Source organism: Rutilus rutilus (assembly GCF_951802725.1).
Source record: "Rutilus rutilus genome assembly, chromosome: 8".
In the NCBI taxonomy this organism is placed as follows: Eukaryota; Metazoa; Chordata; class Actinopteri; order Cypriniformes; family Leuciscidae; genus Rutilus; species Rutilus rutilus.
The window spans coordinates 9822779-9842065 of NC_140222.1; the positions used below are offsets into that span (position 1 = coordinate 9822779).

At 39.6% G+C, this 19287-nt stretch overlaps 1 protein-coding gene across 1 annotated transcript in view; it reads left to right on the forward strand.

Moving 5' to 3' along the window:
* LOC311294946 (uncharacterized protein) overlaps nucleotides 1–19287 on the forward strand; it is a 424344-nt gene that overhangs the window by 74259 nt on the left and 330798 nt on the right. The gene's annotated exons all lie outside the window — the stretch shown is intronic.

Below are 19287 nucleotides of genomic sequence, written 5' to 3' on the forward strand. Positions count from 1 at the left end.
AAGTGTTGTGTTACAAAAAGTGCATTTATCACAAACAGTATGAATATATCTTCTAATGGTTGCATTTACAGGATAACATCTATGAATAATTTTGTACATTACTTCTTTTACTTTATTAGAAATAACATACGTATAGGGCAGGGATGGGCAACTTCGGTCCTGGAGGGCCACTGTCCTACAGAGTTTAGCTTCAACCTTGAACAAAATCACCTGCCTGTAATTTTCTAGGAATCCTGAGGACATTTATTAACTTGCTCAGGTGTGTTTGATTAGGGTTGAAGCTAAACTCTGTAGGACAGTGGCCCTCAAGGACCGAAGTTGCCCATCCCTGTTATAGGGTAATGTCCAAATGCTGTTTGTTTGTTTGTGTGTTCAGTTATAAATGTATGCTGTGTAAAAAAAGAAGAAAATGATAGGCCAATAACTTAAAACAAACAATAACCCATATAGATAAAATATAAATTATAATTTTATTAGAGAAATGTGAGCAAAGGGCTCTTGAACAAGACTGTTGGATGTGCCTTACCAAGTTTGAGGAGAAGTAAAGTCCAAACATTCATTAACCTTGTGACAGCGGAAAGTTCATGTGAGTATTTTGTTAAGGTGACAAAAGACCAGCGACAGCGCCATCTGTCGTAACAACAGCCTGTGTTAATGAAAGTGCGAAGCCAACAAGTTAGTGTGAGACTAATGGTGAAGGTGTGTGGGACCCACCTGTGGACGTGTGTCATTTGTCTTTTGAACAGCAACAGAAAGTCAGGCAAATGCTGCGAGAGGAACGTCATTCCTTCTCAAAATCAGATGAGGACATCGGGTGTGCCAAAGACCTACACTCGACCTACAATCTTCATGATTTGATCGCCCAGGGTTGGATTGAAAAATCTAATTTGCCTTATTCTTGCCCAATTGTGTGTCAGAAAAAAAAAAAGATGTACTGATTACAGGGACCTCAACTGGAAAACAGTGCCTGACCGTCAACCGATTCCCAGAATACAGGACATTACTGGATGGCTTGGAAGGAAATAGATGTTTCTCTTTACTGGACCAAGGAAAGGTGTACCATTAAGGTTTTATGGCACCAGAAAGTAGACCGTTGACAGCCTTTTGTACACGGTTGGGGTTATATGAATGGGTCCGTATACCCTTCGGGCTCATGAATGCGCCTGCTGCATTCCAGCAGGTCATGGAAGGATGCTTGGAAGGACTACGAGATGACATTTGTGTACCTTACCTGGACAACATCTAAGGGCCAATCCCAATTCTACCCCTTACCCCTTCACTTACCCCTTCCCCTCTGTTTTGCGTGTGCACGTGAAGGGGTAGGGCTGTCTCAATTCTCTTTTGGTTGGAGGGGTAGGGGTAAGGGGAAGGGCCAGATAGCCCTTGAAACGAAGATTTTTCGGGACCACACTTCAAACGAAGGGGTATGAGAAATGTACCTGCATACACCAGCTACAGAGGCAACATGACTGTCAATAATCATTTTCTTTGTCACATTCAATCTTGTGTTCATATTTACGGTCATGTTCTTCAAAGAAACGGTTGCAAAAAAAACATTAAAGTTCGTTAACAATATGACGCGTGTAAAAAGCAGAAGTTTGAAGCGAAGTGGACGCGTGAATGAGGCGAATTCGCGTCCACCGCGCCGCACTAAACAAACGCCTCATTCGTGCCGCAAGACCTCCAGACGCGCGTAAACGCGTCTTAACATTGAAATCACTCGCGCCAGACGCTCTATTCGTGTTTGGTGTGAACGCAGCTTTAGGCGTCGAAGATATCGTCATCTCCGTTGTTTTCTGCAAACTTCAGAAGAAAAATACAAAAAATAGCTGTAACTCACGCAAGACTACAGCTGACGACGGCATCTTGGAAGTTTGTGATAAACATTGGCGCATCTCCTGTGACGTAGGCGCTAGCGATGATGACCATGGATAATGACATGTAACGGTGTAGTAGTGGTGTCCCATTTCTTAGGGGAATATTTTCACCCCTACGCCTTGACACTCTGTTTCAAGGGGCAAGGGTTAGGGGTAGGCGAAGGGGTATAAAATAGAATTGGGATTGGGCCTTAGTCTTCACTAAATCCTTTGATGAGCACGTTGAGGCGGTAAGAAAAGTCTTACAGCGGCTGCGGTCGCATGGAGTGAAATTGAAGCCAGAGAAATGTGAGTTGTTCAAAGATGAGGTCCGCTACTTGGGAAGGGTAGTTTCAAAGGAAAGGAGCAGGATGGATCCAGCAGATAATGTAGAAGTGACAGCACTGAAGGAAAAGAGACCCACCACAGTTGGAGAATTGAGGAAGGTCTTAGGCTTGTTAAGTTACTACCGGCCTTACATTAAAGATTTCACGAGGATTGCTTTCCCTGTATGATCTGCAGAAAAACGACAGTAACAAAATACAAAAAAAAAAAGGACTTACTTCGAGAGTCATGTGGTTCCATCAAGTCCATCAAGTCATTTGGTTGAATGGACGGAGCAACATCAGGAAACGCTCAAAAAACTGATTGATTGTCTAGTCAAGCCGCCTGTGGGGTTCCCAGACTTTACAAATCCTTTTGTACTGCACACCGATGCATCAAATCAGGGACTGGGAGCTGTCCTGTATCAACACCAGGAAAAGAAATTGAGAGTGATTGCTTGGATCGAGGACATTAACGACAGCAGAACAGAATTACCATTTGCACAGTGAGAAATTGGGGGGCCGGTGGATATGGAGGGTCTCATAAGAGCAGGTGGAGTGATGGAGGGTCTCATAAGGGTGGCGTGAACTCAAAAGCCCTTCCAATATTTATCCTTATTTTCACAAGGGCCCAGTTGCAGTAACTTTTTTTCTGTAGCCACTCTGAAGTCCGAAGTCTTTTGCATTTTACAACAGGTGAATCTCCAGTTGTCACTGGTGATTGTCGTTTTAACCTTTCTGGATCCACCATCAAATTGGCTATAATCAACATCCTCACACGCAATATAGCCTACTTGCCGAGACATCTTCTTTATGTGTACAGATGTGACGTAATAACGCAAAGACATGCTCAAATTTCCTGTGGAAATCCACCAGTACCACTGGATTTAAAAATATTATTACAAGCTTACCGGTTTGAATCGAGCTAAGACAAGCATATATTGAACACCGGCTGGTTTTGTCAAATTTATTTTGGATTTGTTTTTAACCTGTTAGGCTGCAACCCCACTTTTGAAAAATCCCCAGAAATGGCATACCCAAACTGAAACAGATACAGTTCATGAACCCTTTGTACTAAAAGCACAAGTATGATCTCATTTGAAAGCTGACACCTGGCAGTTTTTTTGTAAATGTAGAATTAATTATTGTCATAATGAAAAAAATAGTTATAAATAGCTTCAAAGTTTCGTAAAGTTATTAGAAATGTATTTTTATGAAACATCTTCATGAAAATAAAATTGAAGTTGGCATTGTATCAATCTAGAAATGCACTGCAGCTAAAGCCACATGTCTGACCATGTTATATTTAAAATCTGAAGATGATAACTCTAAAACTCTGTATTTAGTTATGTTTTTCAAGATCATGTCATATGACTTTATTTTGATTAGACTCTAAAATGCAACTGATGTTTATTGTCATCTTCTAAGCATCTATTCAGTCTATTGTCTCTATTGTTTTGTGGTGCAAACGAGCCCCATTCAGTCTCAGTCTCCCCTGCACACATTACCCAGCTAGCAAAAAGTCGTCTATTAGACGTTGAATAGACGTAAATCTTCAACGTCTAATTACGGTCCACAGAAGGTTGAAAATGAAAATTGAAAAGACGTCAAATTTGTCCGAATTTTCAACGTTGAAAACAGGTCGATCTTCAACGTCTAATTTCGGTCCACTGATGGTTGAAAATGAAAATTGAAAAGACGTCAAATTTGTCCAACTTTTCAACGTTGAAAACAGGTCCACATTAACATGCCATAACATATGAATGAAACAAAGCTTTAAAGGGTTATAATAACTTTAATTAAACAGCACATTTTAAATAGTGCAAACAGTCAAGTAACCAACAGATTTCACATTAGAGTCTGCAATAACATTGGTCCAGTAACCAACACAGATTTCAGAGTGCAATACACATAGGTTGTTCCAGTAACCAACACAGATTTCAGAGTGCATATCGGTCCAGTAACCAACACAGATTTCAGAGTGCATATCGGTCCAGTAACCAACACAGATTTCACAAGAGTCAGTGCAATAAACGTTGGTCCAGTAACCAACACAGTTCACTTTCCAAGAGTCAAAACAACTCTAAGAAAGAAAATGTACATTAAATGTCAAACTTTATTGCGACCTCCACCTCCAGCTCTCCCTGGAGCATGTTTAAGTGTCTCAGCCATGGCAGCCCTGATTTCCACTTCTGTGGCAGTTTTACTCCACTTCATTACTGCGGCTGCAAAAGAAAATATATTAGATGGTACATGAATAAACGTCTTGCATCATTAAGGCCCCTACTACACATTGTATTTACATTTTATCAATTAACAATTGCATGGATTTGCATACCTTCCCAAAAAAAATACAATTGGTAAGCTAAATTAGATATATACAGTTGCTTCTCAAATTAGAATGTCATGAAAAAGTCAATGTCAGGAATTCAACTTAACAGGTGAAACTAATATATTATATAGACTCATTACATGCAAAGTGAGAGATTTCAATCCTTTATAATTTTGATGATTATTGGCTTACAGCTTATGAAACCCCCAATTTCAAAATCTCAGAAAAATGTAATATTACATAAAAAAAAAAAAAGATTGTTAATACAGAAATGTTGGCCCTCTGAAAAGTATAATCATGCATATGTACTCAGCAGGGGCGATTACAGGATTTAATAAATGGGGGGACCAAGAGAACCAGTGAGGGGGGGCCCATGGGAAATCAGAAAATTAAACTGGAAATAATTTATTTAGAAAATAAGCACGATTTCAAAATTATAACAAAAATTAAATCTTGAAATCTCTCACTTTGCATGTAATGAGTCTATATAATAAATTACTTTCACCTGTTAAAGGTCCAATATGTAGGAATTTTGTAATAAAATATTCCCAAATCACTTGAACAGTGTTATATATTTCCTGCAGTTGTGTGCTTACAATATCCCAAAAGTCCCCAAAGATTTTTAATTTCAGAGAAATTTTAATTTTAAATAATTGTCCGTCCCGGAATTTTTTTTCACTTGTCGCCTGTCACTGACGTAATATCCGGTTCTCCCTGGTTTCCGCTGTATGGTAACCAGAGCCCTCTGATTGTAACCAAGGCAACAGACATGGACAACTGTGTAGTTCGAAATGTCTATCTGCACGCTTGTTGTTTTGTTCAAACATTATGGACCATGGCAAGCAGACTTTAAAATAAAAAAAGGAGAACAACATCAGCGCGGTGTTTTCGAGATGTCGAGAGCTCTATGTCCGAGACTAACTTCCAATTGTTGTTGCTCTTATGTACTTTATTACACCAGTAAGAAAATGTACGTAAAACTAATCAATGTTATATAGTTTACATGATTAAATGTTAGAATATGATCTGTATTCTGATGTTGAAATTACTGCTATCTCATACAGACAAACTACACATAGAATAACATAACTTACAATACACTAGTTTAGTTTGAGCAAGTGAAACAGCGCTGCAAGTTTCATTCGTCTAATAAACTGACCTGTGAGTAGTAATTCAACACTTCCGTGTATTTCGGTAGAATTGTCAATATTCCTTTATATTCGCGGGACTTGCGTCGCGTGTGTCTCTTAGCACTCACGACCTGCTTCATATCACAGTCATGATAAAAACATCCATGTATTCACTCATCCATAAACATCATTAGTAAGGGTGTCATGATTCTCCAAATCCTCGATTCGATTACATTTTCGAATCTAAACTCACGGTTCGACTCGATTCGATTCTCGATAAAAAAAAATGAAAGCACAAGCTATGCCATTTCTTTACTTTTATGCAATATAATAATATCAGACCTTTGTTCGCAATGTACCACACACTACATTGTCAAATTTAAAACGTTTATTAACAACATAATGTTACAATAACTTATATCTTAAGTCAATTGGAAACTTAAACAATATAACCTATTACAGTCCTGGGGCTCCCAGGACTCCTCAGAGCAGTTACAGGCGAATAGACTGTAACTGCTCAGGGAATTCCAAACCTGCACACATATATTCAAACGCACATAACTATTGAACCCGTTCTTAATTAGCATCTGAACGCCATCAGTGTTTCTCACATGTTCGCGTTTAAAGTCTGTGTAGAGGGAATGGTGTCGTCTTGGCGGCCCCTAATTTAATAACAAATGATCGTTGCGACGGAAGCGAATCAATCAAAACCAACTTTAGCTGGAAAATATCTGAATGCCATCAGCGTTTCTCACAGGATCGCGTTTAAAGTCTGTGTAGAGGGAATGGTGTCGTCTTGGCGGCCCCTAATTTAATAACTAATGATCATTGCGACGGAAGCGAATCAATCAAAACCAACTTTAGCTGGAAAATAACTTTATTAAAGAACCGCTATAAAGCCAAAACAATCTTACGTTAAATTATGCATTTATCTCTGTAAAGCTGCTTTGAGACAATCTACATTGTTAAAAGCGCTATATAAATGAAGATGACTTGACTTGACTAGACCCTTTTACAGCCCACGCGATCAAATAGTTGCGTGCGCATTTTGGCAACGGAAGTGGTGTTTTTCCCCACTGGCTCTAACGTGTTAGCACCTCCGAAAGTTTATCAAAACGGTTTCCCAGCATCAAAATGTCTGGTTGTTGCGTTTACGGTTGCACTAATCGATATTCCACCAAGGGGCTTAAGATTTATAGAATTCCGACAGGATCACAACCGTTTCAGAAGAGTGGCTGCAGGCGATTAAACGTGTTGATTGGAGCGAGGACATAATAAAAAATGCTCACGTCTGTTGTTTAATCCGCTCGCGTAGCTTGACACGCTGCTGATTCTCGCCATACTTCCGTTGCCAATATGCGCGCGCATACGTCATCATTGTGTACAAACAGTAAAAGGGTCTATAGCACGGCGTTTTAAATTGGGTTTCCACAGCGTTTGCAACGCAGTACGAGAGAACGTTCTCGTAAGGGAACGCTTGGTTCCTCGCGTAACCTCGGTTCCCTTAGAGATAAGGGAACGAGTACTGCATTGCCTTGCCGTGCTATTTCACTCATATCAGGTACTTCAGGTTCGCTTCAGTCGATTTAAACCTAAAGTCCTATGGCGAGTTTTCTCTGAATGTTTACTTCAGCCGCTTCCAAATTGGCGCGCTCGAGGTTGGCAGGGCGCCAAGCGCTCCCATTGGACCGCACACCACTGCTAACTCGCCATAGGTTTGTGCAGTTGTCGCAGCACAGCTGAGCCAGCTCGCTCAGACGAGCTATGATGCTCTCGCTATGCAGCTGCAATGCATTTTAAAATAAAGGCTTCAATATTCTCGAAAAAAGGAGTTTTAACTATTACAGGCAAGCCGAGCTGACTTGACATATGGGGCGTGGCAGCATCGACGATTCCATTTTTTGATTCGATGATCGAGATTGAGCATTAATTTCGATCGATTTCAATTTAAAATCGAAATCGTGATACCCTTAATCATTAGATTTATCGGTTACAGTTGACGACAAGCTCCATAATTCTTAGCAAATTTTGCGACATCAAATTTGCACCTTTGTTATTGTAAGAGGTTAGCAAGCCCTAGCGGCGAAGAAATTTACATTTTGGACCTTTAAGTTGAATTGCTAAAATGAATTGACTTTTCCACTATTCTAATTTGAGAAGCACATGTATAAACATGAAAAATGCAGTTACCTTTTACAACAGAGTAAAAAACGGTATCCTGGAAGGCTTTTTTCTCACTGCGACCCCGCCCCTTCATGTTGAAAGCAGCCATTAGGCTGTTGGTGAAAAGCCTGAGAAAACATGCAGAAAATCATATAGTGAGGTCAACACCTACATTCTACAAATATTCCTTTATGCTTTCATTATTCCTAATGAATCATCTCTTTCTGCATTTTTGCTTTTCTATGTGCTAAGAGGAGGGCAAATAGAAGGAAATTAGTAAAAATTTAACTGCATAATTACATTCTATATTCTGATCATGTGACAGTTGTTTAATACCTGTCCATTACTTTATGGACGCAGTCTTTGTTATTCCTCCCTCCCACCTTTGAGAGCTGGGACACCTGTACATGATACATGAAAAGCCACTCAATACATTATGAATAAACCAATGGTGTTGGAAATATACTGATTGTTGCCAGATTGGGCTTAAATCGGAACTAGTCATGTTGACTCATCCATACAATAACACATTCTATAAAGCTGTGTGCATGTTAACAGATGCTGCGATAATTTAGATGTTTTGGACACTTGGAGGTCTAGTCTAGAGGTATGCATTCCCGCGGCTGTCCCGCGGGATCCGCGGGACCCGACCAGATATTTTGCGCCGCGGGATTAAATTTCCGACTAAAAAACGGTAGCGGTCGGTAACTCTGGTGTAATTTGAACGGGAGCGGTGGGTCATTCAATATCACGTTCCCGACGCCGACGTTCTTTCAGAACAGCATATCTTCGCTTTACCTAATCTTAATCTTATCGACCAACAGGGTCTGCCCTGTAGGCTACTCAGGACCGTTATGCACGCGCTGCACGCACGGACCAGTAACGGTTCTTTCTGTCATGCATTGATTGTATTTGCTTAACAGCAAAATGTTACGAATTTTGATAATACGAATAAAAATAATAGCCTACACTTCTTTCTTTTTTTTCGCTGCGATATTTTTTCCCCTACTGTCTGCAGCAAAATGTTAAATTTTGTATATTGACAAGGCGAATAAAATAATAATAAAAAAATGTTTGTGCAGACTACATTTTTATTTTCTCTGTGAAAATGTACATGTGAAATTCTGGGAGATCTATATTAAAGCGGGATGGTCGGGAAGAAAATTATTCTAAGCAGACAGCGGGTGAACAAATAGTGTATATATAGCGGGAACGGGTGGGTGCGGGATATAACCCCAGCGGGAGCGGGACTTAAAAAACAGTCCCGCGCAGACCTCTAGTCTAGTCTTATTGACACAGTTTAGTCCAATTTCTGTAGAAATCATACCCTTTGTTTCCAGAGGTTGCGGTCCTTGAGACGTGCCTCTTCTTCAGCAAAATCTTCTAAGGTTTCTAGTCTAGCAACATGGACAGCAGAATTCAGCGTTTCATAGTGCCTTCCGACTCTTTTTATCTCATCAAGAAGTTCAACTAGCTTTCCAAGCACTGACTTCTGGTATTCTGTGGAAGAAAATATATTAATTCATTTATTTTTGTTACTTTGATTATTAAAGAATCATACAATAAATATTGACCATGGACGTACTAGCTTGAGACATGGGGAATAAGCCTCTCTCGGACTGTGATGGGTTTCGAACTCCACGCTGAGGCGTGCGAGAACGCCTAGATCCTGAAAAAAAAGAAAAGGAAAAAAGGGTGAAGCTCATTAAAATCCTTTTTTAAAGACAGCTGCTCCTGCAATAATGTCAGTAAGTGAGGTAGGAGAATTGACAACTATGAAGAATGCAACTGATCATGGACTCACTAGATGAAGATGCCCGTCCTTTTCTGCTCCCGGAGTGTGATGGGTTTCGAACTCCACGCTGAGGCGTGCGAGAATGCCTAGAACCTGAAAAAAATTATTAAATAAAAAAACAGCATTGAAGCTCATTGAAATTGTTTTTAAAGACAGCTGCTCCTGCAATGATGTCAATAAGTGAGGTAGGAGAATTGACAACTATGAAGATTGCAACTGGTCATGGACTCACTAGATGAGGATGGCCGACCTTTTCTGCTCCCGGAGTGTGATGGGTTTCGAACTCCACGCTGAGGCGTGCGAGAACGCCTAGAACCTGAAAAAAATTATAAAAAAAAAAACAGCATTGAAGCTCATTGAAATTGTTTTTAAAGACAGCTGCTCCTGCAATGATGTCAATAAGTGAGGTAGGAGAATTGACAACTATGAAGATTGCAACTGGTCATGGACTCACTAGATGAGGATGGCCGACCTTTTCTGCTCCCGGAGTGTGATGGGTTTCGAACTCCACGCTGAGGCGTGCGAGAACGCCTAGAACCTGAAAAATAAAAAACAGCATTGAAGCTCATTGAAATTGTTTTTAAAGACAGCTGCTCCTGCAATGATGTCAACAAATAAGGTAGGAGAATTGACAACTATGAAGATTGCAACTGGTCATGGACTCACTGGATGAGGATGCCCGACCTTTTCTGCTCTCGGAGTGTGATGGGTTTCGAACTCCACGCTGAGGCGTGCGAGAACCCATAGATCCTAAAAAAATTATTAAATAAAAAAACAGCATTGAAGCTCATTAGCCGCGTTTCCACTGTCGGGCCAGTGCGAGCCAGGGCTTTAAACGGGCCGTGCTGGGCTAATAGCACCGGGCCTGCGTTTCCACTGTCGGGCCAGTGCGAGCCAGGGCTTCACTAAGGCCCAATCCCAATTCTATTTTATACCCCTTCGCCTACCCCTAACCCTTACCCCTTGCCCCTTGAAACAGAGGGGCAAGGCGTAGGGGTGAAAATATTCCCCTAAGAAATGGGACACCACTACTACACCATTACATGTCATTATACATCGTCGCTAGCGCCTACGTCACAGGAGACGCGCCAATGTTTATCACAAACTTCCAAGATGCCGTCGTCAGCTGTAGTCTTGCGTGAGTTACAGCTATTTTTTGTATTTTTCTTGTGAAGTTTGCAGAAAGAAACGGAGATGACGATATCTTCAACGCCTAATGGTGCGTTCACACCGGACGTGAATAGCGCGTCAGGCGCGAGTGATTTCAATGCGTTTACGCGCGTCTGGAGGTCTTGCGGCACGAATGAGGCGTTTAGTGCGGCGCGGTGGACGCGAATTCGCCTCATTCGCGCGTCCACTTCGCTTCAAACTTTTGCTGAAGCGAACTTTAATGATTTTTTTTGCAACCCGTTTCTTTGAAGAACATGACCGTAAATATGAACACGAGATTTAATGTGACAAAGAAAATGATTATTGGCAGTCATGTTGCCTCTGTAGCCGGTGTATGCAGGTACATTTCTCATACCCCTTCGTTTGAAGTGTGGTCCCGAAAAATCTTCGTTTCAAGGGCCATCTGGGCCTTCCCCTTACCCCTACCCCTCCAACCAAAAGAGAATTGAGACAGCCCTACCCCTTCACGTGCACACGCAAAACGGAGGGGTAGGGCCAAGGGGTAGGGTCAAGGGGTGAATTGGGATTGGCCCTAAAACACACCCGTAACACGCCTCTCTGGAACAACGTCACACTAACCCATCATTTCACCAACAGATGGAAGTTTTATCAGAAAACGAATCAGAAATCACTGGAAACAGCGTTGAAAACAAACATGATAAAAGCAGCAGTTTGCTGGCATTTTTGTTGTTTACGTGAATATTTAAAACCCAAGCATTGATGTTTTACCACATGTTTACAATAAAAAGTGATAGATTGATCATAATGAATTAATTTATGTCAAAATTGCACATTAGTCACTCTAATGTTAGGTCTATCACACTTACTTCTTCTGTACCGTTTCTGTTTATGGTAGGCTAGTTACAGGACATTACATCACATTTAGAAAGAATGATAATTTCTACAAATATATGCCAACAAAAATACGACCTGATGAGCTTTAGCACTCTCTCGACTTCCATTCAGATATTTTCAGTCAGAGAAACAGAGGAAGCTCCCGAAAAAAAAGTTGCTTTATTTTATGATAGTCCGGTATAAAGAGACGAGACGTAGGCTACTGACAGATAAAATAAAAACATGACTGTGATCCTTTATGATTGGTCTGATTTCTTCAAGCGTTCACGATGTTTTTTTACTATGCGTATCTTCAAGCGTTTACTATGGTAATGATTAGCGCGCATAGTCTTTTGTATCACAAACAGAAGGCATTCAAACATGAACGCGAGTTAAATTATTTTAAAATCTTTAATGCTGACAGAATCATCCGGCGCTGCCGTCTCCCGACTCAGGTGAACTCCGCCTCTGTTGGTAACCACTCCTCTAGCCCGCATTGGCCCAAGGTATTCGACGGGCCAGAAATCCTGGCCGTTGGCCCAGAGTAAGCCCCGATCAAGCCCCGGAAGTGACAGTGGAAACGCGACTGGCCCTGGCACGCACTAGCACGGCCCGGCCCTGGCCCGACAGTGGAAACGCGGCTATTGAAATCTTTTTTAAAGACAGCTATCCTTTTTAAAGACTCACTGGATGAGGACGCTCGACTTTTTCTGCTCCCGGACTGTGATGGCTTTCGAACTCCACGCTGAGGTGTGCGAGAACGCCTAGACCCTTAACAACAAAAAAAAAAAAAGCGTTGAAGCTCATTGAAATATTTTTTTTGCTCCTGCAATAATGTCAATAAGTGAGGTAGGAGAATTGACAACTTTGAAGAATGCAACTGATCATGGACATGAAAAAACAATGTACTAGCCAATTTAAATAAAAATTTTACTGACTTACTGGCTGACTCTGGACTAAATGCTTCTGATGATTCAGACCTTGTGGGTGAACGGTGAGGCGTTGGACGAGAACATCCAGAAACTGAAAAAGGAACAGGAAGTGTGAAATACTTTGTTTTGAACCCAGACTTAAAAATACTTTATATTCAATTTGCATTGTGAGCAAGTAGAATAAATAAAAACATGAAATTACTTTCTGAATATGCAGGACTCTCTGGTTGTCTAACGGTGGTGTTAGCCAGTTCTGGGGGTGCAGGTAACTCGAGCAGCATAGTTTTTTTTTGTCCTGTGGTTGCTAAAAGAAATTCCAAAACCAGAAGCATCAGCAACTTAAATGACAGAAAAACTCATATTGCCAACCATTCCCTGAAGTTTGATGACTGAATTATACCACTGGACTAGCCCAGCTATTTTACTCACCCTTTTGTGAGAGCTTAATCTTTGGCGGAGGAACCGGAAGCAACACTGTATCCTCTAGGCAAGAACATGCACAATGAAATTAATCACAGTAAGATAACGATGAATACTAATACAGTTTACACAACTTAAATTTTTCTTGTCTGGCAAGGGCTCATCCTCCTCAGGAGACAAATCTGATCCTGCCAATATTATTTTTGTCATTTATGATATGTGATTGTTTACATTATACGCTCATTGTTTAATGCATGTCCTTAAATAGGACCAAATAAATTACCTTGAACATAATCTTCAAATTTCCTTCTTTTCTTCATTCTCTTTTGACAGACTGTGTCCTCCTCTTCGGTTTGAGCTGAGGTGTAATTATATTTTTCACACTCCTGTCTAGGGGTGCACCGATCCGATATTAGGATCGGATATCGGCCGCGATACTGATAAAATAGCTGGATCGGGGATCGGAAAAAATAACAGATCCACGGGGCGATCCAGGTTTTTTTTTTTTTTTTTCTCTCGTCGTCGCAGCAGAACCTACGTCATTCGTCAGCTTCACGCGAGTCGCATGCTAGAAGCAACATGGAGCGAGCCAGAGGCCGTTTCTCAATACCAAGTACGCAAACTTCGGACTTGGGTCCTCCTTGGTAGTTCGGACTTGCCAAGTTCGACTCAGGAGAACGAACTCCCGAGGACGAGAGGACGCGAGTCCGGTTATTCTGCAAATGGAACAGCGTGCGTTCTTGATCGCGTCACTCAGCTCGCTCTGGCTACTCCGGTAATCTCTTTATGTATATTTTAGCCAAAAATAAAACGAAGTATGTTATACAACACCACTCTGCCTCTTTTCATTAAAAAAAAAAAATCTTAAACATATTAATGGCCACATAAATGTGGTTCAGGTAATAAACGCGTACATTGATTATCTTTACTGCATATTAACAACACGAAATATAAAACACAACCCTGCTTCTTTTTGTTTTAATTTTTTAAAATATGAAACATAATGATCATTAAAACTGACATTTAAATTTGCCATTGCTGATTAAGTGAGCATTCACAGGTCATGTTTGTGATGGTGGTGTGACACACATTACAATGTTTGGTAAGGTTATTATTATTTTATTTGTATGTGTGATCAAGTTGTTGTTCGACCAACTTTTTATTTTTTTATTCTCAGGTTCAGCTGCTATGTTGCATTTAAAATTCCATTTGCAGGACTTTGCACTTTATATTTTTACATGTTTACAATTTTTGGAAACACAGTTTTTTTGTTTCCACCGCAACATTTTAATTTGATTTTTTTTTACATTTATTTAAAGAAGTTTGATTATATTCTATTTTCGATTTGAATGCACAATTGTTTTTTAAATAAATAAGAATACAACACATTACATACATCTGTTATTTTGTCTTAGTTATGTTTAGTTAGTAAAGTCTGGTGCCTTTAGTCTCTTCAAGGAAGGTATAAGGTGGAAGGTATACAGTTTATTATTAATTCAACTATAGTATCGGATCGGTATCGGGTATCGACAGATACACAAAGCTCAGGCATCGGTATCGGTATCGGGACTGAAAAAGTCGGATCGGTGCACCCCTACTCCTGTCGGCTTACTAAAAATCAGGAATGAAAACAAACACTACTAACGATAGTAATACGTATTCAAGTATTATAGTATTTTAACTAAAAAAAAAAAATAAATAAATAAAAAAGCCAGAAATAACATTCAAAATATATATTTGTTTCACCTGATGTCACTTTGACTTTAACAAATTCAAAGCTTAACCAGTCCTCTTGTGGTTGTAAAAGGCGCTTATGTGCCACAGACACGTTTTTTAGAGGCCATCGCACCACTTTGGTCTCTGTGTCAATCCAGTTCAATGGCAAAACTCCTTCCATCTGCTTCCCATTCTCCACCCAAACAGCCCGTGCGTATACCATTGCCTGAAACACAATTAGATTATTTAATTTAGAACTACACATTTCCTTTTCTACATGATGCTAACAGTGCACTACTATTTTGAATAATAGTAAATATTACATACGTTATTTGTGTTCATTTCCTGTGCTCCATTCCATGGAGGAGAGGAAAAAGGACATGCCCTTGTTCACAAGGGAGGCAAGCAACCTTCCGGTAAAGGTCTTCGGTTTGCAATAACTTTGTCTTTGTCCGTTTTCTTTGAACATAGACTATATTGAATAGCCTTGACTCACATGGCTTCTTAAAAAAGTCTTTTGTGTCCTTTTGGCTCAGCACATCACATACCAAAGTTCCATCCTGCCTTTTTTCCTTCACAAATGCAAAATTTTCATTGTGAAGCATAAAGCAGTAGTCTTTATCTTTAGTTGATATATAAAAACACGACCTTGTCTCTTGAGGCTTGTTGATGCCTTTCTTAACATTTTCGATCTCAGTCATCCGCTTTGTTACTTGAGCGATTGGATTGTGGCTATTTTTGACCAATCTTTTAATTACTTGCAGATGATTTTCGAATGGGAAACATGAGATGTCATTTAGTGAACAGTTGAAGTGAGAAGCATCTTCATGCAGATGCAACAGGCAGTGCACATTGTAGACTGCAAATGTTTTTCCATAAAGGTCATCACACCCTTTAACAAAGTATTTTAGAAGCTCCTCGGCATATGCAATATATGAACGTCGTGTGTTCTCATCAGAGCTCAGCAGGATTGACAGAGCCACTGTCAATGTCAAAAAGTGAGTATACACTTCACGTGAAACTACATTTTGAAGAACAATTGGTCCAGTATATAAAACAAACTGTCGAAATTCAGTGGCTTTCCATCTATCTAGTTCCCTCAAACCCCTGGGCTGCCTTGCAAACTCACTTGGCATGGATCCATTCAGCTTGTTTAGTTTTTCTGAGATCTCATCTTTTTGTCTTGCAGATAGCCGGCACAATTTTGGACCCCGAGACAAAAAGACTAGAACACAATTTACTACTCCTAAACAAATCAAATGCATATAGTCTAACACAAAAGAGCTCACGCAAGGTATGCCTGCATCAATAAGTGGGCTTTTTATAGTCTGGTGATCTTCATACAGTACTTGACTGAACTCCTCGTCTGTTCTTGCTCTAAAGGTCTCAGGACTGTTAAAAACCACTCTACCTTCCCACGATCCTTTGGCCAAACACCTTTCACAGCTGGAGTACCCATTGTGGTTTTTTATGCACTTTAAAAATGATCTTGCTGGTGCATCACATATAAAGGCCTTAAGGCTGATAGCATAAAGTTGACCTTCATACTCCATCCCAACAGCTTTGAGATGCTGAAACTCTTCCAAAAGGTCTTTGACAAAATCATCCAAAGGACTTGGCTTTGCTGTTCCACAGAAAAGTGCAACAATGAAAGGATCAAAATTGTGAAACTGTGCCAATATGGGCCAAAATTGAACACTGTTTGATTTAAAAAGTGGTACGCCATCAATGTTTACACACAACTCAATATTTTGTGAAAAGGATTGGCACTGTGCAATCTTTAGTTTAATGCCTTGTTCTAATCCATAATAAATGTACTGCCCATTACATCTAGAAAGACATTCAACGGTTTTGGGGGTTGAAAGGAGGGTGCGTGCATCCTTTGGCAGCTGGTGCCCATGTTTACGAAGGATGCCTAGTAGCTCATTCAATGACGTTTGAGTGATTGAATTACTTGTTGACCAAGTCCTTAAATCACAGCCAATATCTGGTGTATCACTGTCAGGGTGTAAACTCAGGATTTCAGGCTCAGAGTCCGAGGATTCTACATGCTCTGTGTATCCATAATCAGATTCGTTATCTTCTACAACTCCTTGAAGTCCATCACCATCACTTCTATCGCTTGGTAGCGAATGAATATCAAGGCTGTCATCACTATCCAACTGAGCAATGGCATTTACTTCTGCTTTTCTTTTTCTCCAACTTCTTAAGTATGTCATATCTGCAACAGTAATATATGTTGACATTGTAAATTTTTAAAATTGATTTGATTTTTAAACATTATAAACAAAGTTTTATAGTGTTTGCTAATTATAGGAGGTACATTTATGTGCAGACATCATGATGCTTGCTTCAATTTAAATAGTGTAATCCTGGATTCTCTCAAGGACTGCCAACGTTTTGTAAGGATATCGTTCTTGTAATAATATTAAGTAATATTTGTAGCCTAGTTCTTGAGATGTTTAATTCTCCATTCTCAAATATTTTGATAGAAATTTCACAAATATATCAATTGTATAAATAATTGGTTAGTCAAATACACAAAATTTCTTTGTGATTTTTTGATATAACTACATTTTAGATAAATGTATATGTTCAACTCAAACAAATGATATTCAGAGATTTTCTTAATTTCATAAAGTTAATTATTACTGAGATATTTTTTAGAGTGTGTACTGTAGAGAAAATGCAAACACATATCAAGCTGCTCTGTCACACAACCATGGCGACCAGAGTCCTGCACAGGTCCATTTTTGGAGACCCGCCCCCGCAAAGTTCAGCACCAGATCCAACCTGTCACCTGTGATATTTAAATCCGCACCCACCCGTTACCTGACCCATACAAAATCCAATAAAAGTGCTATTTTTATTTATTTATCCAGTTAAAATGTTGTTGTTGTTTGTTGACTCAGTCTGAACATGTTGAACAATGATTATTAAATCAAACAATATCGTTTATGATCAAAGTAGCCTATTTTTTTTTCAAAACGCTATAAATCCATACTTAAAAAACCCCCGCTATAAATCCTTTTGTTTTTACAAAAAATGTAGGCCTATATGTTTGTCTTTTAAAAAATGTCTTTGTCTTTTCCTCAATGCGAAAATAATGTGACCATTCTCTATTACAGATGATGAATTTCTCATTGCAATATTTTATTCATATCCATTACTTTTGAATGCGTCACTACATCAGCACTGAAAACAAGAAAAAGAGACAAGATTTGTTTGAATCATTTTGAGGAATTAAAGTTATATGAACAAACATAACAGTTCACCGAATTCTGATTAGTTGAGAGGATTTATCCATGTAGGCTTAAAAAGAAATCTTGCAGTAGCCTACATTTTAAACAAGGATTTGGAATGAAACGTTGGAGCAAAAATTATATTAAATTACAATGTTTTTTTATGGCGTTTTAGAAAAGAGCTCTTCAAGCACATATTTTTCATCTACTACCCGCCTGCAAGGAGTTCATTATCTGCCCGCAACTTCGCCCGTGAATTTTAGGAATGTCACCACCGATTTATCCACTTTTATAAGGGTAACGTTAACGTAACGTTACCCGACCCGTTGCAGGACTCTGATGGCGACGGATAGCCACCTAAAATGGCGGCACCTTCGCGGAGTGAAACGCGTGACGTCCCATTCTCAATCTTGAACTTCACCATCTAGCTAACAATGGGGTTTTGTGCTTGCTAGTTTGAAGAAAAAAACACAAAACTAAACACTTAGCCGTACAGCTAAATTCTATCAGTTAAGTTAGGCAACCTAGCTGAGGTAAACGTTGTAAGGAAGTTTATAAATAGCCTAAACAAAGCTAAAATCAATGAATCTGGATCTACCTCGATAACATAACTAAGTTACAAATTAATCACAAACAGTTAAACCTCATGGCTTATTAATATCCGCATTTGGGTCATTTATTAGCAACTGTCCATCGGTGTGGTGGCTGTGGACACTCGTTAAGTTACGTTTACAATAAAAAAGTCAAGTTTGGTTGAAATTATAAACGCTTATAACACTTAGGTAAACGTTTATAACACTTATTTTGCTATCATATCTAATTATTTTGTCATAGCTACTTACTTTACACGGCTTCTTTCTGAGTCGTGAAGAGCTTCTGTAATCTGACGGTTGGCTGGGAAAAACAGTTTCGCGCGCGAGCCTCTCCGCTTATTCTTCATTCGGTTTTATGGCGGTTGGCAACTATCTCTAATTGTGCATTACCGCCACCTGGTGGGGTGGGGTAATTATAGCAATGTATGAATCCTCATTGTACCTCAATCGCATGTATTTTTTTTATAACTTTGACGGAATATGTAAAACTCTTTACATTTATTTAAGATAATATGAATGGTTTGGTAATTTGTTTTCTCCGTTGTTTTAGCATAACAGCTGTTTAGATTATGAGTTGAAAACATGGTCAGTTGAAAACACGTAGTCAAACAGTCCAGCCTAAACTAGCAGTTGAAATCACGTCGTAAACCAGTCCAAGGCGGACCGACTTATTTTCAACCATATTTCAACGTTGAAAGACGGTGCTAGCATGTTAGCTTAGCACACCATCAATACACAACAATTTTTTTAGATTAAAACCATGTTTGTGCTCCAAACGTAC